Raw genomic sequence first — 6,730 nt, forward strand, 5'->3', positions numbered from 1 at the left:
GGTTTTTTTTTTTTTGGGGGGGGGGGGACGGGGAAGAATACGGTAGTACCCCGCTCTATACACACACACAACTCCGACCTCTTGTGCCCAGAAGATCCCAGGATGAATTTTCTCTGCAGTTACTGAAGTCCAAAGTTTAGGAGTTAAGGTGGCCCTTAATCCCCACCCCCAACCAATCCAGCTTCCCCAAAGAAGGAGGTGTTAGGTTTCAATTTTTCCCTTCCTCTTCCAGGGATAGCTTTGAATGTGCAGCAGAAATGGAATGTATAGCTTCCTTAAGAAGTGTGTGTGTGTGTGTGTGTGTGTGTGTGTGTGTGTTAAGAATAAGGGAAATTACTGGTTTTAGTGATGTTCTTATTTTATGATTTTAATTATATATCAGATCTGTGCCAGACCCAATTTAGGACAGAGAAATCTGTCTCCCGAGACTCAACAAATACCACCTTCTTTCTAAAACCCTTTCCCACTCACTTCTACCCCCATCCCAGGCAGAATTAATCTTTCCTCTCTTATTTTTGCTGTCACAGAATTGCATGTGTCGAGGGCTTGCAGAACCTACATATTGATAGATTTGTATTTCTTCACTCACCCTTGAGTTTCCCCTTCTTTTTGGTTCCCACTGCAACATCCAACAGTGTTCTGTATCTAATGGCTACTCAAGGAATGCTTATCCAGTTGAAGGTCATTTTCTCCTTCAAAAACAGCTAAAATCTGGTGTCTGTAGAATTAAAGGGACGCACATGATAAAGCCTTTAAGAGTTTCTGAAGGAGAGGACATATCTAAATATATTCATAGCCCCTTTGCTATTTCACGCATTTGTGTTTTCAGTTAATCTTCTCCCCTTGACCACTGACTTCTATTTGCTGGATTCCCAAAGGCAAAAGAAAACCACTGTTGAGCAACCGCAGAGAGCAAGAGTTACACACTCAACTGACAGCACCCAGAGCAAACCCATTCCAGGTGGAGAATGACCAAAAAATCTTTATCATTTTGTGACCTATGTCAAGTATGTTGAAAGTCTGCCAAAGCTTCCTCATTTCCAATGAACCTCTCTTATTCTGGATGCATTTTAGAATAAGCTAAGCAAAGTTTCAATGCTGAGAGGTGAAGAGATGTGCTTGGTAGTTTAGGTATATTTTAAGTCATTATTTGTTTTCTTTCCCACTTCCATTACTGAATGGATACACAGATGCCCTATGAAAAAGATTCATGATATAGGATAGGATATTAGACTAAACTATTCTTAAGATATCTTCTACAATTTTAAAATACTGTGATTTGAAAGGTTATGGTGTGAATTTTTATTTCCTACATTTTTGCATTTTTAAAAATGAGATTTTAGGACCCAGATGTAAGTGCATATGGATAGCAGGTATGCAATTTGGTATAATTGTTTTGAAGGGAAATTTGGTATTATTATTGAAATGATAATGTTTTTATTTTTATTTATTTATTTATTTATTTATTTTGCATCTCATCGTCTCAGTGACTATACTTCTAAAAATTCCTCTTCAGGAAATATTTGAGGATATACAACAATATTTATCTGCAAAGATATTTGTTGCTGTGTTGTTTATACAAGTGGAAGATTGAAACCAAACAGGGCAGAATGGTGAAATATTTTATTAATCTATTCAATAAAATGTTAATAGGAAATTAAGCTGTTGTTTTAGGTAAATAGATGAATATTGTCAAGGATGATGGGTATCATTTTAGTTGAAAAACTTCAGATGCACAAGTTGACACATAGAATAATAAAAATTATGATTTGGAGTTAACAGATATGGTTTAAAACCAGACATTTCTATTTGCTGGCTACAGGATCTTTGACTTGAACCTGAGCTGCATAAATGGATTGATGGTATTTGTAAAGCACCTATTCAAATCTCTACATGGTGATTTTCATTGGCAATCATTAAATGTTTATAAGTAAGTTTAAATTATAATATATTTTCTGTTAAAAATATAAAAAGAGGCTTAGCTCTACATTAAATATATTTCAGTTTTAACAGTGATTATCCTTTTTGGTACTAAGATTTTCAAAACATTTTTATAGTAAACATAAAATAAAAATCATATAGTAAAACCTAATGGAATTTGTTTTTAATGCAGTTATATTTTAATTAAATCTTTAAACAATGTTTATAACTATTGATACAGGAAACCTCTACATTGGTGACTTTCTGCTTTTTAAGTTGATTTCATCAACAAGTCATCAAAATGACTAGCTGACTGTTGGTGTCACCCATGCTATAAAAAGGATAAATGACAGCGCATGGAGTTTGTCACCTCTGATATAAACTTAGATTTGTTTTGTAGCAACGAGAAGTCATGCCCAGCTCAGCAAAATATGGTGTTTAATATGAAGAGCTGATTGGTTCTTACCTCTTCCTTGTCTTGACAGCCAATTAAAAGAAATGAAAAAGAAGAAAAGAAGCATCAGAAGCTGCATTTTTAACTTTGGATTAGTGAACAAGAGAATTAAGTCTGCATTGAAGAATCATAAGAGTCAGTGACCTTCATATCTATAGCAGTGGCCTCTCTGGGTCAGAGGTGGATCTTTTGTATAAGCTGTCTATGCATATTAGAAACATTACAGAAATATATAGGCAATATGATTTATTGATTTTTTTGTTTGTTTGTTTTGGTACTGGAGATTGAATTCAGGAGCACTTGACCATTGAGCCACATTCCCAGCCTCTTTTTGTATTTTATTTAGGGACAGGGTCCCTGAGTTGCTAAGCGCCTTGCTTTTGCTGAGGCTGGCTTTAAACTCGCCATCCTCCTGCCTCAGCCTCCCAAGCCACTGGATTACAGGGGATTGATGTTTTCTGTTTAACTTCATTTAGAAATAAAAATGCATTGTTATAAAATCAATGTGTTCTAGATAATCTTGCATTAAAGAAAATCCCTTAATTTTTGAATTATATTCTTTCTTTGAAACACTCTACAGAAATAGAAATGTAGTCTTCTCACCACCCAGGAATTGAGTTTCTGAAATCTGAATGGATGGGGTGCCTGAGGTCCTGCCAACTAATGAGTGAAAGGGATGGAGACATGAAGATGCCATTACCATCAATCCTTTGTGGAAGGTGGTCCAGTTAATAGAAAACCATTCTGAAGCTTCTTGACTTAAGATAACAACAATCATTTATTCAGCCTGAATCTGGAGTTTGGATAAGGCTCACTGAGGAAGGCTCACCTCTGCCCCACTCTGTGTCCCCTAGGAGCCTTTGACTCAGAATTGAAGCACATACTTCCCAAATGGCTCACTCGCCAGCCTGGCAGGCTGTACTGGTCATTATTCAGAAGCTCAACAGGAGCTCAGGGACAAGGACCTTGGTTTCTCTCCAGGCAGAGATCTCCATGTGTATCTTCCAGGTTCTCATAGTCTTCCTCATCACATGGTGGTTAGGTTCACAAAGATAGCCCCAGTAGCAGTCAGACCTTCCTTGGATAACAAACGGTTTAACAGTGTCAATTTTATTGGTTCATCCATTCTTTATACAATATTACAAAGTTTAATCCAGAACTTACCAGGCAAAATGAACTACACAATCATTTAAATGCTTTAGGCAAATTGATATTTTTTTTCTTTCATTTGTGGGTATAATTTCATTAAGAATTGAAGAACTAGTCAATTCGATAAATAATCACTGTTTTCTATATATCTTTTGAAATTTTAGTGATAAATCCACATAGTGAAGTCTGAATTCCTTATCATGATTTAAAAAAAAAAAAAACTGTGCAATTTAGCCCTCTTCTCAGTCTTATATCAAAACTTCCTATAGCTTTTCATCAGTTGGCTTATGTCCCTTTAACTCTCAGCTCGTAGCCATGCATGGAGTATGTGTTTGATACATACTTATTGAAAAGATGAATAATTCAACACCCCTTGCCTTTCCAAGCCAATCGTTCCATCTCCAAAATGGCAATATTACTCGTGAGCCACTCCACGGGGAAGCTAATTAATTCTCTGAAACTAGAAAATATTTTGAAGTTCCACAGTACTTTAGAAGCACTCAAGAACATTAATATGTGCAATAAAGACATTATTATTACTTCCCTGACACATAAATGGTGAGTAATCCCTTTTTAATGTGTTTGTTTTGAATACACTTGACAAATTTGCAGAGAGCAATGTATTGGGGGCTCAGTTTTATTAATGGACACCTCATGTGGACTGAATACTACATGATCTCTTCTAGTTCTATTGTTTGCTCATTTCTCTAGCTTTTAAAACTGTGACTTATACATGCTTCTTACAAGAACAGTGACCATGACATGAGGATCAGCCTTCTAGGGGTCTGGGTCTTAATAGGTAGTGTGGATATCAACAGGATTTTAGCAGTGCTTCAGCACTACTTACCGTCATGTATCTACTAACCTCATGGTCTAATGGAGAATCCTCTTCCAAAGCTGGAACTCTCTGAATCTCTTCCCTAGGAATTTTGTACAAGATAACTGGGAGGATTGGGTTAATCTCACCGGTGGCTAAAGCTGCAAGACATAAATCACAGGAACTATGAGCTTGTGTATTGTCTGCCATGTGAAGAAAACCACACTGCAGTGTAGGTGATAAAGCTGCCACACAAGGATGATGTTAATGACAGTAGTTCCCTGTAAGGTCTGCATCACTGGTACCCACTACTTACAGGTCCAGCCATGTCTCTGGTTTTCTACACCTTTTTATTTGTTTTCTTGTTTCCATAAATTTGCCTTTCTGTTTAAAGTAGTTGAAATTTGGTTTCTGTCGTTTGGGACCAAAAGATTTCCTTCCGACTAATGCAGCATAGAAGAAAGATTTGAGAAATGCTTCCTAGAAAATGTTTGATTAAAGATTGGAGAGAGAGAGCACATGAGGATGCTTTGATAAGAGGCTTTTATACCTTTTGAAGTTAAAAGCCCGGTAAACAACATATACCGAATCTTATTTTTCAGACAATAAAAGTAGTACCTTAACTGTAAAAACAGGATCCCAGTGTTTGTGATTTCCTAGAATATATGCCTCATAAGAGCAGAGATATGGGTCGTTTATCACTATGCTCTGGCAACTAGAATAGAATTTCTGCATTTAGTCGGAGGTCAATACATATCTGTTTAATAAGTTAATGCATTTTTTGTTGTACCTCTTCCTTCCTTTCAGTAGAAATATGAAAACCAGTTATTTTTGAAGTTACTCTCTAAACCAGTCACTGTGCTAAAGTGTCATCAAAAATCTCATTTAATTTCTTACCAGACCTGGGGGTGTATGCAGGGAGCAACTAAGGATTGAGAAGACTTGTTGCCATCAGATTAAACAGTTTGTTTAAGGGCACACAGGTTCTAGATGTTGCAGTCAGGATTTAGACTCAGGATCATCTATCTCCAAAATGTGTATTCTCTCTACCATGCCATAATCACATGATAACGTGTTTTTCTATATGGCAGAAATTTCTTCTGGGTAGTTAGTTGAAAAGGGGTAGAGTTGGATTTCATATGTGAGTTTATCTTTGAATATCAGGCGTTTAATGAACACAGAATTAGTCTCTTCGTATGGATGAAAGCAGAAGTCGATGGTGCACCTTTCAGTGTTCAGCAGGCAGTATCTATCTGACAGATCTCATTATCAAGATGTAAGCTAATGGCTGGGGATATAGCTTAGTTGGTAGAGTGCTTGCCTTGCATGCACAAGGGCCTGGGTTCAATCCCCAGCATCACCACCACCACCAAAAAAAAAGAAAGATGTAAGCTAACTCCTTTTCTTTGCCATTTCTTCTTAATACCTTACTCCTTTGTAGCCATTGGCACTCCACAAAGCCTCTTGGTATCACCATTCTCAACCCCCAGGTGCCTGCAGGCTCTAACTAGATGCCTGATTCCTTGAGGATGACCTGGGAAATGTTGGGTAAAGGAATTGATTGATAAACATCCCACACACACCCTCCTCCTCTGTCGATAGGACTCTGAGGCATATTCTACACTGTCTCCTGGAGGTCCTCAGTATAACCAAGTGACAAAACTAACTTGCTCAAAAGTGAACCCTTTATTGATTTCCTTCCCATTCTTGTCCCATGTGCCTTAAACCTCTATCAGAACTTTCCAAATAAGCTACTTGAGTCCATACGCTTATCCCAAGGATGTGCTTCTGGAATAACCCAAGCTAAGACATCTGTCCAGCCCATTCGCTCCTGATTCTTAAAGGAAAGGGCCAAATTACCTTGGTGAGTTTAAAAGAGAAAAATGTTTAAAAGAAGAAACTGAGCCATTGTCCATTGCATTCTTCTTGTTTGGAGATAGCAAGTTTATAAAACATACAAGAAGTTCAGGCTGCCCTCTGTCATGTACCAGGCTTGTCCTCCTGGGAAGATCTGACTGAATGAATGAACCAGTGAGTTTAATTCAGAAATGATTTATCGGGACATCTCTAGGTCCTTGTAGATCGAAAATTGAGTTTTCCAATAAGTTTTGTAAATAATACATGGGACTTTTTGACCTACATCTATATTAGATACACACGATTCATAATGGACAAAAAGTGGAAATAACTCAAATATCCTCCACTGGCAAACAAAATATGGGTATATCCATGAAATATTGTTTGGCAATAAAAAGTGTTGACATTCATTCAATATTTTAAAACTTCTATTAGAGAGGGTTTTTAATGTTCTAAACCCAAAGAAATGACAAATGTCTGAGATACACTGGTTACACTGATCTGACCATTACATATTATACACATGTATTAAA

The 6,730-nt window shown here is 37.0% G+C and overlaps 1 non-coding gene across 1 annotated transcript; it reads left to right on the top strand.

Moving 5' to 3' along the window:
* The first annotated feature begins 5,630 nt into the window (after positions 1-5,630).
* Positions 5,631-5,703, top strand: Trnaa-ugc. The gene has a single exon. It is a non-coding gene; the product is annotated as a tRNA-Ala (tRNA).
* The last annotated feature ends 1,027 nt before the right edge of the window (positions 5,704-6,730 follow it).

This window comes from Marmota marmota, unplaced genomic scaffold (genome assembly GCF_001458135.2).
Source record: "Marmota marmota marmota unplaced genomic scaffold, marMar, whole genome shotgun sequence".
NCBI classification, from domain to species: Eukaryota; Metazoa; Chordata; class Mammalia; order Rodentia; family Sciuridae; genus Marmota; species Marmota marmota.